Here is a 16,438-nt window from a genome sequence, read left to right as displayed (position 1 = left end):
GCTGGCCCCGACCGGGAGACCCATGGGGCGGCGCGCAATTGGCCCAGCGTTGTCCGGGTTAGGGGAGGGTTTGGCCGGCAGGGATTTCCTTGTTACATCGCGCACTAGTGACTCCTGTGGGGGGCCGGGGGCATGCACACTGACATGGTTGCCAGGTGTACGGTGTTTCCTCCGGCACATTGGTGCGGCTGGCTTCTGGGTTAAGTGGGCATTGTGTCAAGAAGCAGTGCGGCTTGTTTGGGTTGTGTTTTGGAGGACGCACGGCTCTCGACTCCAGAGTCCATACGGGAGTTGCAGTGATGAGACAAGACTGTCTACCATTTGGATACCGTGAAAAAAGGTAAAATAAAATGAAAGAAGGCATGCTTTACCAGGACTACTCCGAAAGAGCGCCAGAGGCTGCCGAACTATTGTGAAATGACAGGCGAAGCGTACTATATTGTTTCAGACGGCAATCTATCCCCAAAGTGACGTAGTTCTGTGCTGCAATAGGGCGCTGTTTGAACTAGGGCTTAGAAGGGAAGATAGACACACACATGCTCAGAAATTACACTTAACACTCTTGTGCTGTCTTCACAGAATCTTTCCGAAGTTGTCCTGTAAGTGTGTGCGTTATGAGTGTGTGTCTCACATCTGTCAGTTCTGACCTCCTCCTTCATCGGCTATGACAGACATTCTAATGTGCGGGGTTGTCACGACAACATGGAGCAAGTTACACACCAGAGTGTTTGATCAGAACGGAAGGGTAAACACACACGCTCCAAACTCATCTCGTCTCTGTGAATAGATAACATACAACCTCCCTCCCTGTAATTTCCATGCCTGTCAGCCTCCCTAACCAGACTGTATTTCTATTTGATCATTTGCTTTTTAAATTCTTCTCTGCTGTAATCTAAAGTAGGGGCTGCCATATGACCCGAATGCAGTTAATAAACCCTAAAGGAAAACCCCTACAGTATAGCCAGTGGTTACCAACCTTTTTTGGTTACTGTACCACCAACTGAATATTGCTCTGCCTGGATACTCCAGAAGTACACCCCTCGTGCATTTTACCAGTCTCGTGAGTCTTCTCAAGTACCCCCTGTGGATAGGCCAAGTACCCCCAGGGCTCCTAGTAGCCCTGGTTGGGAATCACTGGTATAGCTTATAAAATAACGTGTGCCTCTTTGAGCTGTTATTGTGACTCTTCAGACCGTCACAAATGTCATAGGCCTATGCACAATTCAATACATGGGCATCTCTGTCAGACATGAATGCTGTTAACAATTTAGAGAGGAAAATTTTCCCTCATGCCTATCTTCACATGTCCTAGACCCTAGGCTATTTTCATATCCAGTTCCAATCCCACTGAAACCCCAAATTCTGACTCGTCTCACCTAAAAATTCCTAACTTTATTCTGTAATCTACAGGTTGCGTAATCAAAGTACGTCGCTCGCTTATGGGAAAGGGAAAGGGGGATACCTAGTCAGTTGTACAACTGAATACGCATTTAAGCCAACCCCTAAATTACCGCTCTAACATTTCCCCCTTCTCTGTGCTGTCTCATACTTGTTGCAACAAATGGTACGAGAGTAGGTATGGCTATTTTTAAAACAGTTGGTCCCCATTAAGATACCTTGAACTATTTCCGCTCTTCATCTCCCAGTTATTCATGAGCTGATCTGATATCTGTGTAAATATAGGAGATATTCTGTAATTCATTTGAAGGTTAAGCTTAGGAACTACGGTCAGTTGACGTTTGTTTGACTGCCATTACAAAGTTTCTATGATTCGACAATGTCATTGTCAATCAAAGATAGTAACTATATCATATCTAAATATCTGTTTAATTTGCCCTGAAATCTTTAAATAGTGTCGCAGCCAAGTTGACAAGGTGGCGGTGCGCCCTTTTTATTTGGGGAGAACCAAATAATGACCATACCTTGGTTCCATACATATTTGCCCATGGAGAAGTGGTCAGAAAGTGACTTTTTTAACCTGAATGCTGAAACATTTTTGCTGGCTACCCAAACTCCTTGCTCCGGCCAAACACTATGCCACGGATGTTAGTTTATTCTCTGCAATGAGTCTGGATCTGAGCACCTCCCCGACTATTTCTAGAACGCAAACATTCTAACCATTGTGATTCTTCCCAGAACCCGATGGGTTGGGCCAGAGTCCGAACGAACACACGTGGGTAAAGCGCCATTTTGACAATGTGTCATTGCCTTTGATACTCTGATTGGTTAGAGATGATCCAATCACTTATGACTTTGTTTTGTACAACAGCCCTCATTTGGATGTCACCACAAACTACTTCAATAATGGAAGTCTCAGACTGAAGTATGTAGCAAACAGAGTAGCGGAAGAATTGTTGGAGTCATCAGGCAAAAAACCTATAGGAGATGGGGGTGCTCCAAGTTGACCCATTTTGCATACCCCACCATACCATGAGACATCCAGGTCTTCAATGGAAAAGATAAACGGTTGAGTTAGGTGTCATTTAAAAGCTTACAAACAGGGTTGTCAAAGTCATTTATTGAAGAAAATGTTGTGCAAGGGTCCCTGGTTCGAGCCCGGGTTGGGGCGAAGAGAGGGACGGAACGTACACTGTTACACATGACACTAATAATTTTTCCAAAAATTGTTTACAGACAGATTATTTCACTTATAATTCACTGTATCACAATTCCAGTGGGTCAGAAGTTTACATACACTAAGTTGACTGTGCCTTTAAACAGCTTGGAAAAGTCCAGAAAATGATGTCATGGCTTTGGACGCTTCTGATAGGCTAATTGACATCATTTGAGTCAATTGGAGGTGTACCTGTGAGTGTATTTCAAGGCCTACCTTCAAACTCAGTGCCTCTTTTCTTGACATCATGGGAAAATCAAAATAAATCAGCTAAGACCTCAGAAAAAAATTGTAGACCTCCACAAGTCTGGTTCATCCTTGGGAGCAATTTCCAAATGCCTGAAGGTACCACGTTCATCTTTACAAACAATAGTACGCAAGTATAAACACCATGGAACTACGCAGCCGTCATACCACTCAGGAAGGAGACGCGTTCTGTCTCCTAGAGATGAACGTACTTTGGTGCGAAAAGTGCAAATCAATCCCAGAACAACAGCAAAGGACCCAGAAGATGCTGGAGGAAACAATTACAAAAGTATCTATATCCATAGTAAAACGAGTCCTATATCAACATAACCTGAATGGTCTCTCAGCAGGGAAGAAGCCACTGCTCCAAAACCGGCATAAAAAAGCCACACTATGGTTTGCAACTGCACATGGGGACAAAGATCGTACTTTTTGGAGAAATGTCCTCTGGTCTGATGAAACAAATAGAACTGTTTGGCCATAGTGTCCATCGTTATGTTTTGAGGAAAAAGGGGGAGGCTTGCAAGCTGAAGAACACCATCCCAACCGTGAAGCACGGGGGTGGCAGCATCATGTTGTGGGGCTGCTTTGCTGCAGGAGGGACTGGTGCACTTCACAAAATAGATGGCATCATGAGGCAGGAAAATGATGAGGATATATATTGAAGCAACATCTCAAAACATCATTCAGGAAGTTAAAGCTTGTTCGCAAATGGGTCTTCCAAATGGACAATGACCCCAAGCATACTTCCAAAGTTGTGGCAAAATTGCTTAAGGACAACAAAGTCAAGGTATTGGAGTGGCCATCACAAAGCCCTGACCTCAATCCTATAGAACATTTGTGGGCAGAACTGAAAAGCCATGTGCGAGCAAGGAGGCCTACAAACCTGACTCAGTTACACCAGCTCTGTCAGGAGGAATGGGCCAAATTTCACCCAATTTATTGTGGGAAGCTTGTGGACGGCTACCTGAAACGTTTGAACCAAGTTAAACAATTTAAAGGCAATGCTACAAAATAGTAATTGAGTGCATGTAAACTTCTGACCCACTGGGAATGTGATGAAAGAAATAAAAGCTGAAATAAATCATTCTCTCTGCTATTATTCTGACATTTCACATTCTTAAAATAAAGTGGTGATCCTAACTGACCTAAGACAGGGAATTCTTACCAGGATTAAATGTCAGGAATTGTGAAAAACTGAGTTTAAATGTATATGGCTAAGGTATTTGTAAACTTTTGACTTCAACTGTATGCGGATGACTCAACACTATACACGTAAGTGACTGAAATGACTGCAACACTCAACAAAGAGCTGCAGTTAGTTTGAGTGGGTGGCAAGGAATAAGTTGGCCCTAAATATTTATACAACTAAAACCATTGTATTTGGAACAAAACACTCCCTAGTCCCTAAACCTCAACTAAATCCTGTAATAAATAATGTGGAAATTGAGCACGTTGATGACTAAACTGCTTGGATTAACACTAGATTGTAAACTGTCATGGTCAAAACATATTGATGCAGTAGTAGCTAAGATGGGGAGAAGTCTATAATAAAGCGATGCTCTGCCTTAACAACACTGTCAACAAGGCAGGTCCTACAGGCTCTAGTTTTGTCGCACCTTGACTACTGTTCAGTCGTGTGGTCAGGTGCCACATAAAAGGACTTAGGAAAATTGCAATTGGCTCAGAACAGGGCAGCACGGCTGGCCCTTGGATTTACACAGACCTATTATTAATAATATGCATGTCAATCTCTCCTGGCTGAAAGTGGAGGATAGATTGACTTCATCAACTACTTTTATTTATGAGAGGTATTGACATGTTGAATGCACCGAGCTGTCTGTCTAAACTACTGGCACACAGCTCGGACACCCATGCATACCCCACAAGAGGTCTCTTCACAGTCCCCAAGTCCAGAACATACTATGGAAGGCACACAGTACTTATAGAGCCATGACTACATGGAACTCTATTCCACATCAAGTAACTGACGCAAGCAGTAACATTTGATTTAAAAAAACAGATACAAAAACACCTTATGAAACAGCGGGGTGAAGCAACACAAACATTTGGCACAGACACACACACGATAACATACGCACTATACATACACATGGATTTAGTACTGTAGATATGTGGTAGTGGTGGAGTAGGGGCCTGAGGGCACACAGTGTGTTATGAAATCTGTGAATGTATTGTAATGTTTTAAAGTTGTATAAACTGCCTTAATGTTGCTGGACCCCAGGAAGAGTAGCAGCAGCTAATGGGGATTCATAATAAATACAAAATACAAATACCCACATAATGCATAGTGCATAATTTTTTTTTTTAAATGATCAAAACCGTTATTGTATTTTTTTACATTTTATAATCGAACCGACAAATAACACTAATCGCTCAGCACTACTCATGGTATAGGGGGGTATGCAAATAGGTCAACTTTGAGCAGCTTTATCTCTTAAATGTTTTGGCGCTCAGGTCCAGAAGGACACTTTCTGAGCACTTCTACATTGAGCAAATATGTATGGAATGTTTCGTTCAAATCAAAATGGGTGCTGTCAAAAAGTGATTGCAATCAAATGGATTTACCTGTGTGTATGTGCAAGCATATGTGTACTTGTCAGACATACTGTCTGGGGGGTGTGTGTTTGTCTGTGAGTGGAAGACTGTGTGCGTATGGCAAGGTGGAATGTGACTGGGGCAAGAGCACGTGGGACTGGAGAGATGGGACACAGGGACTCAACTCTGACAGGCAGGGGGTACGAGTTGTGCTTGTGCGTGTTGCTCAGTATGGCCCCTGGGAGCAGTGTCTGTGCTGTCACATCCCTTTAAGATGCAGCATCTAGCCCGTCACACACGCACGCGCACAAATAGGCACACGCTGTCTCCACAAAGGCTCTCTCTGCCTTGTGTCTCTCCCTCAGTCTCCCAGCCCATTCCCATGCACTGTCCGCTAAGGTTGACTAGGTCTGTGTTTGCAGAAAGATCTTGGTGGAAATAGCAAATGGGTTGTTCCATATCATTTCAGCAAGCCATGACACCCACCATTTCAGATCGTTCTGAGATCATTTTTGTAGTTTGAAACTGATCATATTAGCATTCCTGCAACATTATTTTGTTGAAATATAATTGTATTTCTAATAAATTAAGCTAATTGATTCCACCCAAATTGGCCATTTTCATTTGTAGGATTCATACAGGCGGCAGGTAGCTTAGTGGTTAGAGCTTTGGGCCAGTAATCGTAAGGTTGCTAGATCGAATCCCCAAGCTGACAAGGTAAAAATCTGTCGTTCTGCCCCTGAACAAGGAAGTTAACCCACTGTTCTTAGGCCGTCATTGTAAATAAGAATTTGTTCTTAACTGACTTGCCTGGTTAAATAAAGGTTAAATAAAAAATATAATATTCAATAAATATGGTACCTAACATCCCATTTGGACCAAACTTTTTTTCGATCAATGAGTGAGACATGAGGATTCTAAATAATAAATGGACAAAAGCGACCCACTGACCCCCCCCCCCCACGCCAATCCCACCCCAACAACGAGTATACAGTATGAGTGCTCTATGTCTGACAAGTAGAATGGAGTATTGTTTCTTCATTCTATGTCATTTAATCTCAGTTATTTTGTTTATTTATTTTTTTCTGAGAAATTGGTAGTTGAAGTTAGATTTGTCCCATCCTACATCCTGATATTACCAGGTTCTGACCACCAGATGATGCTATTCCGATAAAAAAAATTATAAAAAAAAAAAAAATTTATCCCCCCCACCCCATCAATATTTAAAGGGATAGTTCACCCAAATTACAAAATTGGACAAGGTATGACAGCAACCCATGATTTTGGTTTTGTTTACCTTGCCACTGTTTCAAATGCTATCTTTTTAGCATTTGTAGCATAAATCCAATGTGTGGCACAAGTCAACGGTACCTATATTAGTATTTCTACGCTTCATACGCAAACCATCATTGAGTTATACAATACATTTTTTTATACCTTGTGATTCAGACACGAAGCATGAAAATGCTAATATAGGTACCATTAACTTGTGTTGGATTTGTGCTACAAATGCTAAAATGTTAGCATTTGAAACAGTGGAAAACAAAATCAAAGCATGGATTGTTGTCATACCTTGTCCATAAGACTGCTTACAGGGTAAGGAAACCAATATGTAATTTGGTTGAACTATCCCTCTGGTGCTTTCGAATGTGGCAGGGCTTGCAAAACTGTCATGGATTACAGAGGCCTACCAGACAACCTACATACCTTCTATGCAAGCTTCGAGGCTAGCAACACTGAACTATGTATGAGAGCACCAGCTGTTTGGGATGATTGTGTGTTCACGCTCTCCGTAGCATATGTGAGTAAGACCTTTTAAACAGGTTAATGTTCACAAGGCCGCATTGCCAGATGGATTACCAGGATGTGTACTCAGAGCATGCGATGACCAGCTGGCAAATGTCTTAACTGACATTTTCAACCTCTCCCTGACCCAGTCTGTAATACCTACAGTTGAAAGTCAGGGCTTTGTGATGGTCACTCCAATACCTTGACTTTGTTGTCCTTAAGCCATTTTGCCACAACTTTGGAAGTATGCTTGGAGTCATTGTCCAGTTGGAAGACCTATTTGCGAACAAGCTTTAACTTCCTGACTGATGTCTTGAGATGTTGCTTCAATATATATCCACATAATTTTTGTTCCTCATGATGCCATCTATTTTGTGAAGTGCACCAGTCCCTCCTGCAGCAAAGCACCCCCACAACATGATGCTGCCACACCCATGCTTCACGGTTGGGATGGTGTTCTTCGGCTTGCAAGCCTCCCCCCTTTTCCTCCAAACATAACGATGGTCATTATGGCCAAACGGTTTTATTTTTGTTTCATCAGACCAGAGGACATTTCTCCAAAAAGTATGATCTTTGTCCCCATGTGCAGTTGCAAACCGTAGTGTGGCTTTTTTTATGCCGGTTTTGGAGCAGTGGCTTCTTCCCTGCTGAGAGGCCTTTCAGGTTATGTCGATATTTACATTTACATTTACGTCATTTAGCAGACGCTCTTATCCAGAGTGACTTACAAATTGGTGCATTCACCTTATGATATCCAGTGGAACAACCACTTTACAATAGTACATCTATCTTTTTTTGGGGGGGGGGTAGAAGGATTACTTTATCCTATCCCAGGTATTCCTTAGAGATGGGGTTTCAGGTGTCTCCGGAAGGTGGTGATATAGGACTCGTTTTACTATGGATATAGATACTTTTGTAATTGTTTCCTCCAGCATCTTCTGGGTCCTTTGCTGTTGTTCTGGGATTGATCTGCGCTTTTCACACAAGTACGTTCATCTCTAGGAGACAGAACGCGTCTCCTTCCTGAGTGGTATGACGGCTGCGTAGTACGCAAGTATAAACACCATGGAACTATTGTTTGTACAGATGAATGTGGTACCTTCAGACGTTTGGAAATTGCTCCCAAGGATGAACCAGACTTGTGGAGGTCTACAATTTTTTTTCTGAGGTCTTGGCTGATTTCTTTTGATTTTCCCATGATGTCAAGAAAAGAGGCACTGAGTTTGAAGGTAGGCCTTGAAATACACTCACAGGTACACCTCCAATTGACTCAAAGGATGTCAATTAGCCTATCAGAAGCATCCAAAGCCATGACATAATTTTCTGGACTTTTCCAAGCTGTTTAAAGGCACAGTCAACTTAGTGTATGTAAACTTCTGACCCACTGGAATTGTGATACAGTGAATTATAAGTGAAATAATCTGTCTGTAAACAATTTTTGGAAAAATTATTTGTGTCATGCACAAAGTAGATGTCCTAACCAACTTACCAAAACTATAGTTTGTTAACAAGAAATTTGTGGAGTGGTTGAAAAACGAGTTTTAATTACTCCAACCTAAGTGTATGTAAACTTCCGACTTCAACTGTACATAGAAACTCTGGCTTTACTCAAAGTCAGTGGGATGTTGTTAGTTTTATTCTGTTACAGCATCATTTTTACTATTAATAAAAGTCATATGATGGTAGTGACTGCCCATTGCTGCTTATCACTTATTAACCATAATTTATTCACAAATTTAATTCAATATTTTAGTTGTTGTGTATATTAATTACACTTGTTTAATTTGATGACTATTATTTATATCCAAGTCATCATCTCTATAGAGCTGCTGCCTATGCTGTCTGACAAAGTCACTATTTAATCGTTTTTCAAAGTAAATAATAATGACTTCAACCTAAGTGTATGTAAACTTCCAACTTCAACTGTACATGTTTAAAGCAGACCACCATAGTCCCTGTGCCCAAGAACGTCAAAGCAACCTGTCTAAATGACCATCGACCCGTAGCACTCACATCTGTAGCCAGGAAATGCTTTGAAAGGCTGTTTATGGCTCACATCAAGACCATCGTCCCAGACAGCTTAGACCCACTCCAATTCGCATACCACTTAACATTGCTCTTTCCCACCTGGACAAAAGGAACACCTACGTGAGAATGCTGTTCATTGACCACAGCTCAGCATTCAACACCCTTGTGCCCTCCAAGCTCATCACTAAACGAAGGACCCTGGGATTAAACATCTCCCTTTGCAACTGCATTTCCTGATGGGCCACCCCAGGTGGTGAGGGTAGGCAACAACACATCCGCCACGCTGACCCTCAACACAGGGGGGCCCTCGGGTGCGTGCTTAGTCCCCTCCTGTACTCCCTGTTCACGCACGATTGAGGGGCCGCGCATGACTCCAACTGCATCATTGTTTGCAGACGACACGAAGGTGGTAGGCTTGATCACGGACGACGATGAGACCACCTACAGGGAGGTGGTCAGATACCTGGCAGTGTGGTGCCAGGACAACAATCTCCCTCAATGTCAGCTAGACAAAGGAGCTGATTGAGGACTACAGGAAACGGAGGGCCAAGCATGCCCCCATCCACATCGACAGGGCTGTTGGGGAACAGGTTGAGAGCTTCAATTTCCCGCGGTGTCCACATCATTTATGAAACTCATGGTCCACACACATCAACACAGTCGTGAAGAGGGCACGACAACGCCTCTTCCCCCTCAGGGGGCTGAAATGATTCAGCATGGTTCCTCAAATCCTCAAAGTTTTACAGCTGCACCATTGAGAGCATCTTGACTGGCTGCATCACCGCTTGGTATGGCAACTATTTGGCATCCGACCGCAATGTGCCACACAGAGTAGTGTTATTGGCCCAGTACATCACTGGGGCCGAGCTCCCTGGCATCCAGAACCTCTATACCAGGTGGTGTCAGAGGAAGGCTGTGAAAATTATTAAAGACTGCTACCGCACGGCAAGCGGTACTGATGCACAAAGTCTGGAACCAACAGGACAGTGAACAGCTTCTACCCCCAAGCTATAAGACTGCTTAATAGTTAGTCATAGTTAACCAATAACTCCCCGGAATATCTGCATTGATCATTTTTGCACTAATCTCTTTTCACTCATCACATACGCTGCTGTTAGTTAATTATCTATCTCGTTGCCTATTCACTTTATCCCTACCTATATGTACATATCTACCTCAATCGACTCGGTACTGGTACCCTGTGTATATAGCCACGTTATCGTTACTCATGACGTATTTATTCTTTGTATTTTTTTATATTTATTAGTGTTATTTGTATAATTTTTTCATCCATTTTTTTACTACACTGAACAAAAATATAAACGCAACAATGCAACAATTTTAAATATTTTACTGAGTTACAGTTCATATAAGAAAATCTGTCAATTGAAATTGATTCATTAGGCCCTAATCTATGGATTTCACATGACTGGGAATAAAGATACGCATCTGTTGGTCATAGAAACCTTTAAAAAAAAGTTTGGGCGTGGATCAGAAAACCAGTCATTATCTGGTGTGACCACCATTTGCCTCACCATTTGAGCCATATCTCCATTGCGTAGTTCATCAGGCTGTTTATTGTGGCCTGTGGCATGTTGTCCCACTGTTCTTCAATGGCTGTGCAAAGTTTCTGGATATTGGCGGAAACTGGAACATCCTGTCGTGAGCATCCCAAACATGCTCAAGGGTGACATGTCGGAGTATGCAGGCCATGGAAGATCTGGGACATTTTCAGCTTCCAGGAATTGTGTACAGAACCTTGCAACATGGGGATGTGCATTATCATGCTGAAACATGAGGTGATGACATCGGATGAATTGTCACAGTATTCAAATTGTGCATTAAAATGCAATTGTGTTTGTTGTCAGTAGCTTATGCCTGCCCATACCATAACCCCGGCGCCACCGTGGGGGACTCTGTTCACAACGTTGACATCCGCAAACCGCTCGCCAATAGGACACCATACACATTGTCTGCCATCTGCCCGGTACAGTTGAAACCAGGATTTATCTGTGAAGAGTACACTTCTCCAGCGTGCCAGTGGCCATCGAAGTTGAGCATTTGCCCATTGAAGTCTGTTATGACGTTGAACTGCGGTCAGGTCAAGACTCTGGTGAGGACGACAACCAAGCAGATGAGCTTCCGTGAGATGTTTTCTGGCAGTTTGTGCAGAAATTCTTTAGTTGTGCAAACCCACAGTTTCATCAGCTATCCGGGTGGCTGGTCTCAGACGATACCGCAGGTGAAGAAGCCGGATGTGGAGGTCCTGGGCTGGCGTGATTACACTTGGTCTGCGATTGTGAGGCCGGTTGTATGTACTGCCAAATTCTCTAAAATGACTGAGGTAGTTTATGAAGGAGAAATTACTATTAAATTCTCTGGTGGACATTCATGCCAATTGCATGCTACCTCAACTTGAATTTCTGTGGCATTGTATTGTGTGACAAAACAAATTGTCACACAATACCCCATAATGACAAAGCGAAAACAGGTTTTTAGACATTTTTATAAACGTATTAAAAATAAAAAACAATACCTTATTTACAAAATTATTCAGACCCTTTGTTATGAAACTCGAAATTGAGCTCAGTTGCATCCTGTTTGCATTGATCATCCTTGATGTTTCTACAACTTGATTGGAGTCCACCTGTGGTAAATTGAATTGATTGGACATGATTTGGAAAGGCACACACCTGTCTATATAAGGTCCCACAGTATATGGTGCATGTCAGCAAAACACCATTGAAGGTCCCCAAGAACACAGTGGCCTCCATCATTCTTAAATGGGAGAAGTTTGGATTCCTCCTAGAGCTAGCCGCCGGGCCAAACTGAGAAATCAGGTGAGAAGGGCCTCGGTCAGGGAGGTGACCAAGAACCCGATGGTCAGTCTGACAGAGCTCCAGAGTTCCTCTGTGGAGATGGGAGAACCTTCCAGAAGGATACCCAACTCTGCAGCACTCCACCAATCAGGCCTTTATGGCAGAGTGGCCAGATGGAAGCCACTCCTCAGTAAAAGGCACATGACCACCCACTTGGAGTTTGCCAAAAGGCACGTAAAGACTCTCAGACCATGAAAAACAAGATTCTCTGGTCTGATGAAACCAAGATTGAACTCTTTGGCCTGAATGCCAAGCGTCACGTCTGGAGGAAACCTGGCACCATCCCTACGGGGAGGCATGGTGGTGGCAGCATGCTGTGTGGATGTTTTGCAGCAGGAAGGACTGGGAGACTAGTCAGGATTGAGGGAAAGATGACCAGAGCAAAGTACAGAGAGATCCTTGATAAAAACCTGCTTCAGAGCTCTCAGGACCTCAGACTGGGGCAAAGGTTCACCTTCCAACAGGACAACGACCCTAAGCACACAGCCAAGACAATGCAGGAGTCGCTTTGGGACAAGTCTCTGAATGTCCTTGAATGGCCCAGCCAGAACCCAATCAAACATCTCTGGAGAGACCTGAAAATAGCTGTGCAGCAATGCTCACAATCCAACCTGACAGAGTTTGAGAGGATCTGCAGAGATGAATGGGAGAGCCTCCCCAAATACAGGTGTGCCAAGCTTGTAGAGTCATACCCAAGAAGAATCCAGGCTGTAAACACTGCCAAAGGTTCTTCAACAAAGTACTGAATAAAGGGTCTGAATACTTATATAATGTCATATTTCAGGTTTTTATTTTTTGAGCAAAAAAAAAAATAACTATTTTTTGCTTCGTCATTATGGGGTATTGTGTGTAGATTGAGAAAAGCAAAAACTATTTAAGCAATTTTAGAATAAGGCCCTTAACGTAACAATGTGGAAAAAGTCAAGGGATCTGAATCATTTCCAAATGTACTGTACTATGAAGAACATTGAAGGTCAAAGTGGAGGGTTCCATCAATCAATCAAATGTATTTCATATAGCCCTTTCTCACAAAGTTGTCTCAAAGTGCTTAAGAGATATCCAGCCTAAAACCCCAAAGAGCCAGCAATGCAGAAGCACAGTGGCCAGGAAAAACTCCCCATTAAGGCAGGAACCTAGGAAGAAACTTGTAGAGGAACCAGGTTCCTAGGGGTGGCCAGTCCTCTTCTGGTTGTAAAGCCAGATCGTTTTTCAAGATTTTTTCAAATGTTCATAGATGACCAGCAGGGTCAAATAATATCCATGGTGGCCATGGAGGTTGCAATTGTGGACAGCAGTTGAACATGGGTCAGTCAGTCCTAATATTTGAGATACTTTTGGTCATGTGGTGTATGTGGACATTCCAAATCATGGGCATTAATATGGAGTATGTCGCCCCTTTTGCTGCTATAACAGCCTCCACTCTTCTGGGAAGGCATTCCACTAGATGTTGGAACATTACTGCGGGGCCTTGCTTCCATTCAGCCACAAGCATTAGTGAGGTCGGGCACTGATGTTGTGCGATTAGGCCTGGCTCGCATTCAGCGTTCCAATTCATCCAAAAAGTGTTTGATGGGGTTGAGGTCAGGTCTCTGTGCAGCTAGTCAAGTTCTTCCACACCGATCTCGACAAACCATTTCTGTATGGACCTCGCTTTGTGCACAGTGGCATTGCAATGCTGAAACAGGAAAGGGCCTTCCCCAAATTGTTGCCACAAATTTGGAAGAACAGAATTGTCTATAATGTCGTATGCTGTAGCTTTTAAGATTTCCCTTCACTTGCCCAAATCATGAAAAACAGCTACAGACCATTATTCCTCCTCCACCAAACTTTACAGTTGGCACTATGCATTGAGGCAGGTAGCGTTCTCCTGGCATCCGCCAAACCCAGATTCATCCGTCGTACTGCCAGATGGTGAAGCGTGATTCATCAGTATTCTGGAGTCCAATGGCGGTGAGCATTACACCACTCCAGCCAATGTTTGGCGTTGCGGATGGTGAACTTAGGCTTGTGTGCGGCTGCTCAGCAATGGAAACCCATTTCATGAAGCTCCCAACGAACAGTTATTGTGTTGACGTTGCTTCCAGAGGCAGTTTGGAACTCGGTAGTGAGTGGACAATGTTTATGTGCTACGCGCTTCAGCACTTGGCGGTCCCGTTCGGTGAGATTCTGTGGCCTACCACTTCGCGGCGAAGCCGTTGTGGCTCCTTGAAGTTTCCACTTCACGATAACAGCACTGACAGTTGACTGGGGAAGCTCTAGCAGGGCAGAAATTTGACAAACTGACTTGTTGCAAAGGGGGCATCATGACAGTGCCACCTTGAAAGTCACTCAGCTCTTCAGTACGAGCCATTCTACTGCCAATGTTTCTCTATCGAGATTGCATGTCTGTGTGCTCGAATTTATACACCTGTCAGCAAAAGATGGAGCTGAAATAGCCGAATGCACTAATTTGTCCACATACTTGTGTGTGTATATATAGTGTGCCATTCTGTCCTAGTAGAGTCGTTTTGGGTTAGTGTTGAGCTCCTCTGTTAGCTCTGTAATCAGTTCTCTTGTCTGAATGTGTGTCCTCTGAGGCTCTGGCATCTACTCCTGACACCTTCATGAATGAACAATCCCATCTCCCTGCCGAGCAGAAATGTTCTTTAATTGCGTCAACATGCCAGCGCATCCCCTACTTACTTTATCAGACCGTCTCTGAACACACACACAGTTACTTACACACAAACAAACCTAAGATGACGGGGGTACTGGAGAACTCAGCAGATTGCATGTCCCACTGGTATGGGGCCTGTCACTGCAGCTCAGTGGGTGTGGATGGTGGCGGCTCTCCTCTCATCTTCTTGTCTCCTTTCTTCTCCAATGTAATGATCTGTCCCAAAATGTGTGCTCCTGCCGCTGTGATCGACAGAATGATAGCTCTCACCCACACACACCAGTATATTGAGCTGTGTTGATCACACACACTCCGGCCCCTCAATCTGACAGACGTCTCATTAGCGCTCGGTCTGGAAGATCTGGGTGTGGGCTGTGCCCCCGCATATCCCTGTGTGTCTGTCGTGAGCTGATCACACCACTAAGAGACTGGTGGGCTCTGTCTGAGCTACCATCTTCTGAACTTCTGTGTTGAGCCCTATTTAGACGTAACAACTACCTCTTCTCTCCCTCCGCTCTCATTCTTTCTCCCCCCTCTTTCACTGGCGTTCTTTCTTTGTCCTCTCGCTTTCTCTTTGTCCTCTCGCTTTCTCTTTGTCCTCTCGCTTTCTCTTTGTCCTCTCGCTTTCTCTTTGTCCTCTCGCTCTCTCTTTGTCCTCTCGCTTTCTCTTTGTCCTCTCGCTTTCTCTTTGTCCTCTCGCTTTCTCTTTGTCCTCTCGCTTTCTCTTTGTCCTCTCGCTTTCTCTTTGTCCTCTCGCTCTTTCTCTCCTCTCGCTCTCTCTTTGTCCTCTCGCTCTTTCTCTCCTCTCGCTCTTTCTGTCCTCGCTCGTGCTCTCTTTCTGTTCTCTTGCCCTCTTTCTGTCCGATTGCTCTCTTTCTGTCCTCTCGCTCGCTCTCCCCTCATTCCCGCTCTCTTAGGTGGAGGTCAAGATGCAGAAGACAGAGGGGATCAGGAGGGAGAGGGACAGGAGCCCAATGTCAAACACTTCATCCCCAGTCAGTTCCTCTCCGTCACACACACACGCGTGCTCTCTCCACCTTTGCGCTCTCTCCCTTACACTAACATATAACAAATTCAGAACTGGTTTGTGGTACTGAAACCTTTTTAATGCGTGTGTGTTCTTGTGTAGACCAGTACCCGTCATCGACTGCCTCCAGCCGTAACTGTGACAAGGTGATGGGGGACATCAGTGAGGAGGAGAAGAAGGAGAAGCTGGAGGGAGACGCAGCGCTCGACGAACTCTTTCAACAAATCTACTGTGACGGCACTGACAAGGTCAAACGGGCCATAAACAAATCCTTCGTGGGTATACACACACACCACGAGAGGAACAGAGAAAGATGTTTTTGTTTTAGCAGTACACAGTCAGTATCACTGACTCTCTTCTCCTCCCCCTGTAGATGGAGTCGGGTGGTACAGTCCTGAGCACCAACTGGACAGACGTCGGGAAGAGAACAGTAGAGATGAGCCCTCCTGATGACATGGAGTTTAAGAAGTACTGAAGAACACTCTCGCTCTCTGCCTCAAATGGATTGCCCATATCTTCCCCCCCCCCCTCCTCCTCCCAGGCCCTGTCTGTTAATATATTTTTTTCATTTCACCTTTATTTAACCAGGTAGGCCAGTTGAGAACAAGTTCTCATTTACAACTGCGACCTGGCCAAGATAA

At 44.0% G+C, this 16,438-nt stretch overlaps 1 pseudogene; it reads left to right on the top strand.

The window, feature by feature from the left end:
- The window catches only part of LOC115156448 (protein SGT1 homolog), a 48,250-nt pseudogene extending 31,919 nt beyond the window's left edge, over positions 1-16,331 (top strand).
- The last annotated feature ends 107 nt before the right edge of the window (positions 16,332-16,438 follow it).

The sequence above is a fragment of the Salmo trutta genome, chromosome 21 (assembly GCF_901001165.1).
Source record: "Salmo trutta chromosome 21, fSalTru1.1, whole genome shotgun sequence".
NCBI lineage: Eukaryota > Metazoa > Chordata > Actinopteri > Salmoniformes > Salmonidae > Salmo > Salmo trutta.
This window is presented reverse-complemented; position numbering and strand designations above follow the sequence as displayed.